Source organism: Schistocerca nitens, chromosome 4 (assembly GCF_023898315.1).
Source record: "Schistocerca nitens isolate TAMUIC-IGC-003100 chromosome 4, iqSchNite1.1, whole genome shotgun sequence".
Lineage (NCBI taxonomy): Eukaryota > Metazoa > Arthropoda > Insecta > Orthoptera > Acrididae > Schistocerca > Schistocerca nitens.
Genome location: NC_064617.1, coordinates 946,468,892 through 946,482,409, shown reverse-complemented (window position 1 = coordinate 946,482,409; position 13,518 = coordinate 946,468,892).

Genomic DNA, 13,518 nt, shown 5'->3' with positions numbered 1-13,518 from the left:
CTGACTCACCCTCTACTATGTCACTGTGGAGAACCAGCATTTGAAGACGACTTCGTAACGCTTTTGCCTCCCCCAACATACATTGCGCGTAAGGACCACGAAGATAAGATACGAGTAATTAGGGATCATACAGAGGCACAAACGGTCGTTTTTCCCTCGCGAAATTTGTGAGCGGAACAGGAAAGGAAATGACTACTAGTGGTACAGGATACCCTCCGCCACGCACCGTGCGGTGGCTTGAGGAGTACCTACTGTAACACCCCAAATACAGAAACCCTAATAAACAACCTCTTGTAACAGAAGTAGGAAAATTAGTCATCGTGACATTGGCGGCAGCTACTGACGGCAAATTTTGCACTTGTGATAATTTGATCAACAGGAATGTCATGTGAATAATAATATTTATCATGAAACACAGACTGAATGAAAGACTACGATAGGATACGCAACAAAAACCTCAAAGAAAGAATTGCAAATTAATTAATAACGAAGTTCAAAGCCCAGATGGTAAATTGGCCAAAGATAACGTTTACGATAGAAGAGAGTCGTAGCTGCATCGAAAAGGAAGTTCGATGTGACTATAATGCAACTCGGAAATGGAAATGTCAGCTTCAGTTGCTATCTAGTCGCTCTCTAGTAGTATTGCGATCGTAGCATGCATGTAAGCGCTACTAGATTGTTTTAAGCTAATCGGAAGTTTGAAAGTTTTGAGATATAGAATGAAACATTATTCAGAAGTCGTGCTAAAGCAAAGTCATCTTTACCGTTAGCAAGATAACGGGATAAGGAGATTCGTGACGAAGTTAAATTGTGTGAGATTTGTGATGGGACTTTGCCTTCGTGATACTGAATAAGGAACATCCAAGGACACTGAAAAAGAAAGATCGCCAACAGAAAAACAATCTCGAGTAGGTAACATACAAACGCCAACACGAAGAACGTACAATTGCGTTGAGTTGTCAGAAGTTGTCGTCAACGACAGGATTACTGATGCTAACGGAAGCAGTTCCCTGATTGAGAAATCGGTGAGCGTGCTCAGCGTAGGGACAGTTCATTACAAGGAACAATAGAATTGGATTCAAACTTTAATTCTTCGTGTCGCCTACACAATTTAATAGACATTATCATGTGTATTAGTGAAAATTAATTGAATATTATGCAGTGAAAAGTGAATTCATGTTTATTTAACAGGAACAATCATCGATTTGTACTAAGATTACGACGCATTTTGAACATTGCTTAAGTATATGTTATCTCTGGAATTACGTCGCGTAGTTATTTAACACGCGACGCAGCGACGTCTTGAAGACGGAATAACTAGTTATCAACTTAACATCCTCGCAATTCCATAATGTTGCCACGACCTGGGTGATAGACTGAAGACTGAAGACTTTATATTATTAATATTCAACATAATCTAATATATCTAACCGGGCACAATAAAAGGAAGAACTAAAGCTAGCCATTTCGTGCAATACTACTCTCAATGCAGGTCCTTCTTGCTTTAGTGCAGGCATATGCATGGTATATACCATCAGTACAATCTGGTAATATTAGTATTTGAAAAATGAAGTAAATATTTTATCTTTTTATTATGTCCTATTTATGTGTATCACTATAAATGCTTGTGTATTAAATAGTAGCGTAATTGGACAGCTGCGAGGACATGCTCGCTCATGAGGGACGAGGGAATGAAAACAAAGGGATAAAGGAAGGTTCTGAGAGTACTCAGTGGTACGGGGAACCAAGAAGATTCCTGAGATGCATATCAGTGTATGGGTCGACTCATCTAATCTGGAGAGCCCATTTTACGAGGCTACGACGTGGCATAACGACACGTAAGATATTATCTTCAGCTTCAGCGTCCACGATAAAGTCTACCGATTTATACATAAATATTATCACGTATTGACGGACTGCAGACCCAGAATACGAACCAAGTGTATTTTCCCAAGAAAAAGATCACTAAGAAAAAAACTGCTTCACCATTTCTTAAATATTTTCTAATGTTTTGCAATCCCTACGAAGCTGGAGGAATGGTAGAAATGCAGCAGATTCGTAGATTCGTTTAGTCAGTGTTAGGGTGCGGTCGATGTAAATGGGGCTCTCCTAAAGACCACACTTCCCCTTCCAGCATAGCAGCGCCCCCAACCTGAGGAACCGGCCGCTGTGGCCGAGAGGTTCTAGGCGCTTCAGTCTGGACCCGTGCCCGCCTCGGGCATGGATGTGTGTGATGTCCTTAGGTTAGTTAGGTTTAAGTAGTTCTAAGTTCTAGGGGACTGATGACCTCAGATGTTAAGTCCCATGGCGCTCAGAGCCATTTGAACCAACCTGAGGTCAATATAGTTCCGAGCATGCAAGAGTTGACGCCAGTTTGTGACGTCAGGTACAGCAGTCAATTCCATCGTGTAGCACAGCGCAAGTTGTTAAACTTTATGATGAAATGAACTTCAGTAAGTGTTACCTTTTGTACTGCGAGAGAACAATTTGCAAATCCATTCATCAAGTGATGCTTTTATAGTCAATGAGAGTAGTAAATTACAAGGCAGCCCTGTGGCAAAGGGCAGTGTGAAAGTTAAGTAAATTTTTAATTCATTTGTGTAATAAAGTGAACTAATATTTCATTAATCTAGTTTGTTGAAATTTCACCTAGAGCAAAGAACCCACATTTACAGCTGGGTGAAAATAGATTCGTCAGAACACAATACACAACAACTTGTAGTGAGTGATTCTAAAACAAATGCGTTGTACATCGTCGATTCCAAAACAGGACTAGAAACACAGTGCTTACTGCAACATACAGTACATGTTGCATAATGATGAAGAGTGTAAAATTTGAGATCTGCGGGTACGAACAGTATTTATTCCCCTGTTTCGTTCAAGACTGGAATAAGAAAGAGAAAATGAGTTTGGTGTAATGTACTGTAATGTTTTTTATGTATACAACGTATTTAAGGGGGACGCACTTGATGTCGGTGAGTGGTTCTCCAGTGGGGGTGGTGGGGTGGTGCAGGAGGTGTACGCAGCCCATGACGACAATTTATTGACTTCTAGGTTGGGCAGCGGTTGTTGCAGTGTCTACAGGAGGTGGTCGGTAAGGAGGGTCAGCGACACTGGCCAAGTGAAGGAAGAACGCTCCCGCTCGCGTAACTGTGGTCGGAAAGGACCAGCGTGTGGGTCCAGTGATGGATAATGATGGCTAATAATCGGACCCAGGGCCGTTGACATGAAGGCGATGGTAGACGCTGATGCAACCCGTGGCTAGGAGCTGAGAGGGCGCTAGTTCGACCACTGCCCCCTTCAGCTTGTAGCATACGATACTTCTACATATAAAAGTCATGATGCGTACATATCTCTTGTAGTGGTTCTACTGTACACAACACGTCAACAGGCAGTTACGTCCCTATGCTTAATCAAAACAATTTCCTAGTGCCTTGTAGCACATTATCATGTGAATCGAGCATTGGGGATGTAGCCTGCAGTTTAACTGGTTTGTCCTTCATGACAGATGGACCTTGCGTCTATATGTCACTGGCAACAGTTTCCTGAGCTGTGACAATGTTCCACCCGAGTTCTACCGTGTGTGCGAGTAGCATCCTTATGTATGGGACAGTACGGTGCATTAGTCGGACGGCATAATATAGCGCTGTATCCGAACGCGTTAGTGGATTATACGGTAAGGGATAGTGTGGCACTCGCGAGGGTCAATCTTCCCCTTTCCCACATAAATCTTGTACGAAGTTTCGAACACTACTCCCGTCTGTGACATGCATCTTGACTTACTAGAGTATGCCTGTATACGAAGCATTTGGTCAGTGATCAGGTATATCAACTTATGAGAGAGTAAATTTGGGACTCATCGTTCTTAAGTTGTCATGGGGCTGGATTTTGTAAGATAAAAGTTAAGCACAAAGCTGTTGTCAAGAGAGCTTAATCAACAATCTAATGCGGGATTGGAATGCGGTTGTGGGGGAAAGAGTGGAACAAAGGTTCTTTTTTTGCTTTTCTTTTGAAACAGCAGTCTTCGACTGGTTTGATGCGACCTGCCACTCTTCATCTCAGAGTAGCACTTACAACGTTTGTTCTCAATTATTTATTGGATATATTCCCGTATCTTTCTTCCTCTACAATTTTTACCACTACATCCCCCTCTAGTACCATGAAAGTTATTCCCTGATGTCTAACATCCTGTCCCTTGTTCTTGTCAGTGTTTTCCATGTATTCTCCGATTCTGCGCAGAATCTCCTCATTCCTTACCTTATCAGTCCACCTAATTTTCAACATTCGTCTGTGGCACCACATGTCAAATGCTTGGATTCTCTTTTGTTCCAGTTTTCCCATAATCCATGATTGACTACCATCCAATGCTGTGCTCCAAACGTTGAGGAAGCGGTACAAATATGGAATGCCACTTTGTTTTTCGTTTATAAATTTCTCAGCTTTTCACATTAAGCCAACAAAATATCTGTAGCACATACTTTGGAATATATTTAAATGCTTCATATATTTTCGAATAAATACTACATTAGGAACATTTCTAAATTAGGCTTAACACAAAGCTTGACATTTTTGGCACTTCAGATTATAGGGTACAAGTATGAATACTCCATTCGTTTTAAGTTTGTTAAAGTTAAAAAAATTGGAAAATTTAATAATTCACTGTCGAAGAAAATACTACAAAACATAATAACACTATAGAAAACATAAGAAATATATCATTTTCGGTTATTAAATACCTTATTCTAAGTAACTTCTCTTGCAGGAGTCACACACATATCTCTCTTCGCCGCAATGTGCACATACAGTTGCGCCCACATTTTGGTCATTAGACACATTACTCATTCTTCCCTGCCTCCTTCTGCGAACTGTCGTCTTAACGTCGTCCTCAGAATCGGACGATTCTTAGTTCCTAAGCTTTGCTGGCCTCTGCTTCTTTGTCTCCGTTTTATTTGTTGCTGTCGTCGATACTTCAAGAGGTCCTTTGTATGGAGGAAAGGTTAGGACCGTTGAAGGACTTGATTTTCTTCCCTTCATTCCTGGCCTTTTCTTTATTTGTGCGATGGGTGAGATTCGTCAAGGAGTAATTTCAGACGTGGCAGCAGATGTTTCTCCCTCGACTTCAACCTTAGCCTTTCCACTTTTAGAAGCCACAGCGCCTGCAGATGGTTCATTGACTGGATCATTAAGTAAATCCTTAATTATTCCTTCATTAGTGTCAATGAAATCAGCAGCGATGATAATATGAGGGTTTAATGGCTATATTCCTGTCACCCTAAACCCAATGACTCCTATCTCTCCTGTCTGGCACTCGAGGTAGACATTACCACTCAGTTCGGCGATGAACATGTTTGTTACCGGACCTGCATCTTCCCTCATCCATACGCCTACTAGCTCAGAATAATAGGCTTTCAAAGAACTCATGAAAATTCTATCCAGTGGTAGCATCTTGTGGGAGGCATGAGGAGATAGACAAAGTTTTGACATTGTTTCCTGTGCGAGGTTTATAACATCCAGATTTGTTGAGAGGGCAGATTTTATTTTCTCTAACATTTTCAATTGCTATTTGCACAGCAGACTCATCCCACTGCTTTCAAGCTCGTGAAGCCATTTCTGAAGCAAATTCCTATAAGTAAAACAAATTTTGAAATTACTTTACAAATATGGAATACTATGGCACAAATATGGAATACTAGTACTCCTTATTAGTGACACAGCCATCTAGAAATTTAGAAGCGCAAGGAAAGTGGAAAATTAAATTTAAAGAGGCAATAAACAAGCCATTTTACGGCTTAATGTATTAACTAAAAGTCTGTTCACAAAATATGTTAATAATTTATGTGTTATGACCACAATGAAACTGAACACCAGAAACCTGCAACAATTACGCCTCCTAGTGAATTCGTTAAAACAGATACACTCACTCGCGTTGGCTTTCAACTGTAATATGAATGCATCCCAAAGCAGCCTACAGTTGCCGAATGTAGTTTTTAAGCAGCTAACCAAAGTATAGTACATACAAGGCAAAAACCATAGTGTTCCATATTACTAACATATTCCACATTTGTATCTCTTCCTCTACAGTCTCAGAAATTTCTTCCTCAAATTAAGGCCTATGTTACCACTAATAGATTTATCTTCGCCAAGAATGCCCTTCTTTCCAGTGCTAGACTGCTTTTCATGTCCTCCTTGCTCCGTCCGGCATGGCTTATTCTGCGGCCTAGGTAACTGAATTCTTTAACTTCATGTACTTTGTGATGACCAATGCTGATGTTAACTTTCTCGCTATTTTCATTTCTGCCTCTTCTCATTACTTTCGTCTTTCTTCGATTCACTCTCAATCCATGTTCTAATCTCTTCAGACTCTCCATTCCATTCAGCAGATCCTGTCATTCTTCTTCACTTTCATTGAGGGTAGCAATGTCATCAGCGAATCTTATCATTGATATCCTTTCACCCTGAATTTTAATCCTATTCTTGAACGTTTCTTTTATTCCCTTTCACTGTCTCTTCGACGTACTGGTTAAACAGTAGGGGCGAAAGACTATATCGCTGTCTGACAATTCACTGACCCCTACTATAACTAGATTGAGCCTTTTCAGATTTTATAGTTTTCCTACCACGCCCCGACTCGTAGGACATTTTCCTTTCGTTGGTTATTCAATCTTTTCTCATGGTCATCTCCCCCTTGGCATTCCACTCCTGGAGATCCAAATGGAGAACTATTCAGGAATCTTTTGCCAATGGAGAGATCATAATGACACTTTTTCAGTTAAGCGCCACATATCCTATGGTACACATCATGTGTCTTTGACGCAGTGGTTTCCATTGCCTTTTGCATCCTTCTGCCGTTGATCATTGCTAATACTTCCGCATTTAGGGTCAGTTTCCTTCCCCAAGGGCAAAAGAGTGCCCTGAACTCTGTCCGCTCCTCCACCATCTTTGACAAGACAATTGGCATAATGAGTGTGACTTCTTTGGCTGGAAGTCTTCGGGCGCAAATGCTGATGGTTTTCATTCAAAATTTAAGCGGTGGCGTAGTTCCAACTCCGGACCACGGACGTTTTGCTTACTAATGAAAGACGCTATCACCCCCTTTTTTTCTTTGGATTTGGTCTGGGCGGACGTCACGTGACACTCGTTGAAGTTGATCGTTGATTCATTTTAATGAGAGAGAGCAGCCAGCCCTTTGACCGAACAAGCTGAGCTACCAAGCTGGTTCCCCTAGACCACTGAGAAAGTGGTTAAGGAAGATATGTGGTTGGTGACAGGAATCAGAGAAGAGAAAGACTGAGTTCTGCAGTATGTTTCAACTAGCACTAGTGAACACCCTGTTCAAGAATCTCAATCGGAGGCGGTGTACTTGGAAAAGGCCGAGGGAGGGGGGATACGGGAAGGTTCCATTTAGATTACATCATGATCGTGCAGAGATTTCGAAAGCACATATGGGATTTTAAGGCGTAAACAGAAGCTGATACAGATTCAGATCAAAATTAGGTACTGATGCAGAGTAGTCTGAATCTCCGGATGCTAGTTAGCAAGAATCAATGCACAAAGACGTGGGTTACAGAAGTACTAAGGAATAAAAAGACACATGGAAGTCTCTGAAGCTATAGATACTGCTATAATGAATAGCTCAGTTGGCACTTCATTTGCGGAGGAAGAGACATCTCTAAAAATGCCAATCAGAGGAGTTGGAAAGAAAAACATAGGTACAAGGAAGAGACAACTGCGAATAAACCATGAGTACCAGAAGAAATACTTCATTTAGTCTACGAAAGAAGGAAGTATAAAAATGTTCAGCGAGGTTCAGTAATACAGATATAGAAGTCAGTCAGAAATGCAATACAGATGAAGTGTGGGAAGCTAAGGCGAAGTGGCTTGATGAAAAATGTGAATAAATCGAAAAAGAAATGTTTATCGGATGGATTGACGTAGCATGTAGAAAAGGCAAAATGAGCTTCCGTGAAGTTTAAAGCGAAGGTGGTAACATTAATAGTGCAATGGGAATTCCACTATAAGATCAGAGGGGAGAGCGGATAAGTGGAACGAGTACATTGAAGGTCCCTGTGAGGGAGAGGGTTTGTCTGTTGACATGATAGAAGAAGAAACAGGTCTCCACAGAGGAAAGACAGGGAATCCTGTATTAAAATCAGAATTTGTAAAAGCTTTAGAAGAATTAAAATCAAATAAAGCAGAAGGAGTGGATAACATTCAATCGGAATTACTAAAATCATTGGGGTAAGTAGCAACAAAATGATTATTCACGTTGTGTAGAATGGTAGACGTAATAAACCACCTGACTTTCGAAAAATCATCATTCACACTATTTCCAAGATTAAAAGAGCTTACAAGTGCGGGAATTATCGCACGATCAGCTTAACAGCTCATGCATCCAAGTTGCTGACAAAAATAAGATACAGAACAATAGAAAAGAAAATTGAGGATGTGTTGGGTGACCAAAAGTTTGCCTTTAGGAAATGTAAAGGAACCAGAAAAGCAATTCTGAGGATGAGGTTGATAATGGAAGCAAGACTGAAGAAAACTCAAGACTCGTTCACAGGATTTGTCGACCCCGAAAAAGCGTTCGACAATGTAAAATGTTACAATATTTTCGAAATTCTGAGAAAAATAGGGGATGGGTAATATAAAATATGTGCATGAACCAAGAGGGAGCACCAAGAGTGGAATACCAAGAACGAAGTGCTCGGATTAAAAAGGGTATAAGACAGCGACATTGTCTTTCACCGCCACTGTTCAATATGCACATCGAAGAAGCAATGACGGAAATAAAAGAAAAGTTCAAGGGTGGCATTAAAATTAAATGATATCAACGATAAGATTTGCTAAGTGGAAGTAGTGAAAAGTTATAGATTCTGTTGAATGAAATGAACCGTCTAATGAGTACAGAAAACGGGTTGAGAGTAAATCGAGGGAAGATGGAATTAGAAGTAGCAGAACTGTGAACAGCGAGAAACTTAACATCAGAATTGGTGACGACCAAGTGGACGAAGTTAAGGAGAAAAATAACCGGTGATGGACGGAGCATGGAGGACATAAAATGCAGGCTAGCACTGACAAAAAGCCATTCCTGGCCAAGAAAAGTCTACTTGTATCAAATACAGCCTTAATTTGAGGTAGAAACTTCTGAGTAAGCACATTTGTAGCACTACATTATATGGTAGTGAAACATGGACTGTGGCAAAATCGTAAGAGAAGAGAATCCAAGCATTTGAGATGGAGGGCTACAAAAGAATGTTAAAAATAAAAATTTGGTGGTCTGATAAAACAAGGAAGGAAGTGGTTCTCTGTAGAATCGGCGAGGAAAGGGGTATACGGAAAATATTGGCAAGAAGAAGGGACAGGAGGTGTTACGACACCAGCAATAACTTCCATGGTACTAGAGGGAGTTGCAGGGGTAAAAACTGTAGAGGAAGATAGATTGGAATACGTGCAGCAAATAATTGAGTACACAACTTTAAATTTCTAGTCTGTGGCGAAAAGATTGACATAGGAAAGTGATTCTTGGCGGGTTACATCAAACCAAACAGAAGACTGATGACGAAAAAAAAGGTCAAACAACTGACTATCGCCAATTATGTGCTAAATACCATTGCAGCACACTCCACCACAATCCACGTCAATGTGTATAAGTGATTTTAAACACAGTATATAGAAAAAAAACTAGATAAAAATGGGGAATATACGATTTGCGTATTTACTGAAATTGCTAAGAATGATCACACTTTCGTGTAGTTGCTGAAAATGATGGGTTCGAGGGCATTTAGTACTTTTAACGATATGCGAAAAAATCCGTTTATAAATCCTCATTCACATTTGACTCAGCTTAAGAAAAGTAAGGAGTTTACAGCAGAATTAAAACCCCCAGAATGCTTATGACTATTGGCACACAAAGTGTATACAGACACTTCAATAGATTTATTACACCTTCTAAGTGCCATGGCAATAAAACATGGTACTACTGTGACATATAGAAACACACGTTAGCTTACATAATATTTCAGATATGAAAGACAATAAAGGTAAGTAGATATTCGGATATTCTGCATAGATTGCATAACATTAGAGATCATAGTCACAAACCCTATAGTAGTGTCAACAAAACAACGATGTATAGTTATATATCCCCAAAATAACTGTTTTTGTTGTAGTGATATATCGCACAGCATGATATTATATCAAGACAAATAATACCTAGATAGGTCATCTATTAATATAATGGCTATGATTACACCATGTTCTTAACACTTCTCAATAAACTGACTAACATCAGAGAATCGTGACTTGAGTGTCAAAAATGCAGAACTGTTGAACATGAGTACGCACAACACCACTGTCTGTTGATGACAACAGTCTTCCACAGGGTTGATGACGTTTTATTCCTGCAGATTTCTATAGTTAAGACATTTAGGCCCATACTACAGAGCTCCATATCATCCGGAATCAAGTGCTTTGCGATGTGGAAGAGTGTGCCAGAAGCAGCTTGTACATTCCACTAATCTAGTAACCTAGTAAGAACTTGAGATAGCAGTGGTAAGAACACTATGGAAAATATCTGATTCTGTTACCAGACAAGCACTCCGTATCATGGCACTTATATAATTTTTTGCCTACACCCATATGTCACAATCTTTTACAATTCCCACTTAAGCGACAAACTATTAAGGTGTCAGTATTATGCATAAAAGTGAAGCCTGTTTTTCGTTTTGCAGTTTATGCTCACAAACGGAGGGATATATTTTTAACACGCGTTATAACATTATATTTGTTGGTGGTGGGGTTTCGCCAATTTCAATGGCATCGTTGTATGTTTCATGGAAGCTACATAGAAAAGGTGAATACATGATTTTCTTAAAAAAGTGTAAGTGACAGTAACCTTGAATCTTAAAAAAACGGAGACACTGCTGCTTTTACAAGCAAAGAAATTACTGGCATAGTCGCAGTGCTTTGTAAATGATGAAGTGGAGGGATTTATTTTGATCCCGTAACTCGTAGAAAAAGACATTCTACAGACACGTTTAAAATGCATTTCACGGCTCAGAACACTGATCTCAGATCCAAAATTCCACACAGCACTTGTTTTGTAATGACTGCACTGTCCAAGGGATGCTTTACCCACCAGTCAACGATTCCTGTGTGGGAGAGACGTGTTTTTTATTGCCTCTGTCCATAAGATGGGTAAGGTGATTACCTAACAATAAACAGTGTTGTAGTCTGCGTAAACTAGTTCCACGTAGCTTACATGCAAATTAACCTTTCTAGCATACGAATGATCGTTAGATATAGTAATTCCACCGTTTTTAAAGCTCTGAAAACTGCTCTCCAGCTTCTAGAAGCATACCATGGTATTCTTACAACCTCAATGGACACATTCCAGAACACAGCATAAAATACTGCTTGTTAGTGTGACTAATGCCTTGCGCTATCATGTAGTTATAAATCACAACTTAATACCAAATTCTTCAGTCAAGAAGGTATACATCGGGACATTTTTTATAAGATGAGCGAGATGGTTACCTAATCCTAATGTCTATGTCATGTCGTTTCTGTTTAAATATTTAGCTGTGCTGTTGCCACCACTGTGTGTAGTACAACGAGTATGTTTTGAGTATTGGTTCATTTATTTGTACGTTTCATTTCAGTTACTAGAACCTCTACAGTAGCTTGCAGGAAATGATGGATTCAAGGGGGCTTTACTACAGTAGAGATCAAGCAAAAGATCTGTTAATACGCCTCCATTCCTATTTGGATCTGTTTAAAAAAGGCTGGTTATATTATATCAACGTGTGCTGAACCGGACATTATGCATCTTATTATTCCACAGGTCTTAAGGGAAAAGTACCATGAATTGTTACTATCTCTGCATATAATGTATAAACCCGTATCTTAAGAAAGGGAACCAATGTGTTGAGTAAACTCAAGATGTTTTATTTCAATTACTAGAACCTCTGCAGTAGCTTGCGCGATTGTTACACTGAGCGTCAAGACAGCAGACACGCTGTGCAGAGCCGTGACGTGGCACCTACTCCTACTTCAACGGCACTCACTGTCTGCGTACTAGTGCTCTGACTACGTTGAGACGTGGGACTTAGGGAAAGCAGGAAAAGGTGTGGACGGGGTCTAACCAGTTACCGTTGGTAGCACAGTAAACACATACACTTTATTTAAGGAAATAATTGTTTTAAAAACAATCATTTTAAAAAATTGACTGTAACACAAGCTACACTGACGGCTGAAGGCCTTATTAAGAGAGAATTCAAAATTGTTTGTCGGCTGAAGGCCAAGCGCAATACTTCGGAACAATTAATGGATGAAGGCCTGAATCGTAAATGAGGAAGAAAATTACAAGTTAAAAAGAAGAAAAATAATTTAAAAAAATCTTTTCGAAAAAGTTGACTAACGGAAGCTACACTGATGGCTGAAGGCCTTATTAGGAGAGAATTCAAAATTATTTGCCGGCTGAAAGCCAAGAGCAATGCTTCAGAACAATTAATGGATGAAGGCCTGAATTACAAATGAGGAAGACAATTACACATTAAAAATACCAAAATAATTTTTAATAGAACCATTTAAAAATTAACTGTAACACAAGCTACACTGATGGCTGAAGGCCTTATTAAGAGAGAATTCAAGATTATTTGTCAGTTGAAGACCACAAGCAATACTTCAGAACAATTAACGGCTGAAGGCCTGAACCACAAATGAGGAAGACAATTACATGTTAAAAAAACAAAAATAATTTTTAAACAATCTTTGAAAAAAATTGACTGTAACACAAGCTACACTGATGGCTGAAGGCGTTATTAAGAATAATTCAAAACTATTTGTTGGTTGAAGGCCACAAGCATTAGGAACAATTTAACAAAATATTTTTAAACAATTGACACAATCAGACCAGATAAAAAAGGGAGTGATCCACAGACAGTGCTCCAAGGATCAGCCTGAGAAAAGTCCCTACAGCTGCGTAAGCAGTGACATAGGCAGCCAAGAGTTATGCTCACCTAACAGGATTGCAACTCAAACGCCGATAAATCCTCTTACCAAATCTACCTAACCTGTGGTAACCAGTACAACGATGGAGTAATTCAAGTGAGGAAAAAGTGACAGACAGTACTGCGTCTTCAGAATCTGGTGTTTAAAACATCGAAAGGCAGAAGGAACCACTACAACCAAGGTAGAGAAAAGAAACCACAATTCACACCGCAACCAAGGAGGCTGTCCAACTACACGTCATGCCAGACAGCATCGGCAAGGCAAGGAAAAGTACGCTGCCGCAAAAATACGCTAACCTCAAGGGCAGGTAACTGGCTTGTTAGCGGCCACTAGGCAGTAAAACACTGCTGGTTGCACTTCGCCAAATAATAACACAAAATTCAAAAACTAATAACTGCTCGTCTAATGGCGACCTTCAAGCAGCAATGCACGAACAAACGGTGTAATCACAAAAATGGAGATTTCACTACTGGATTAATGTTCACTCATCTCAACGTGTTGGGCCGG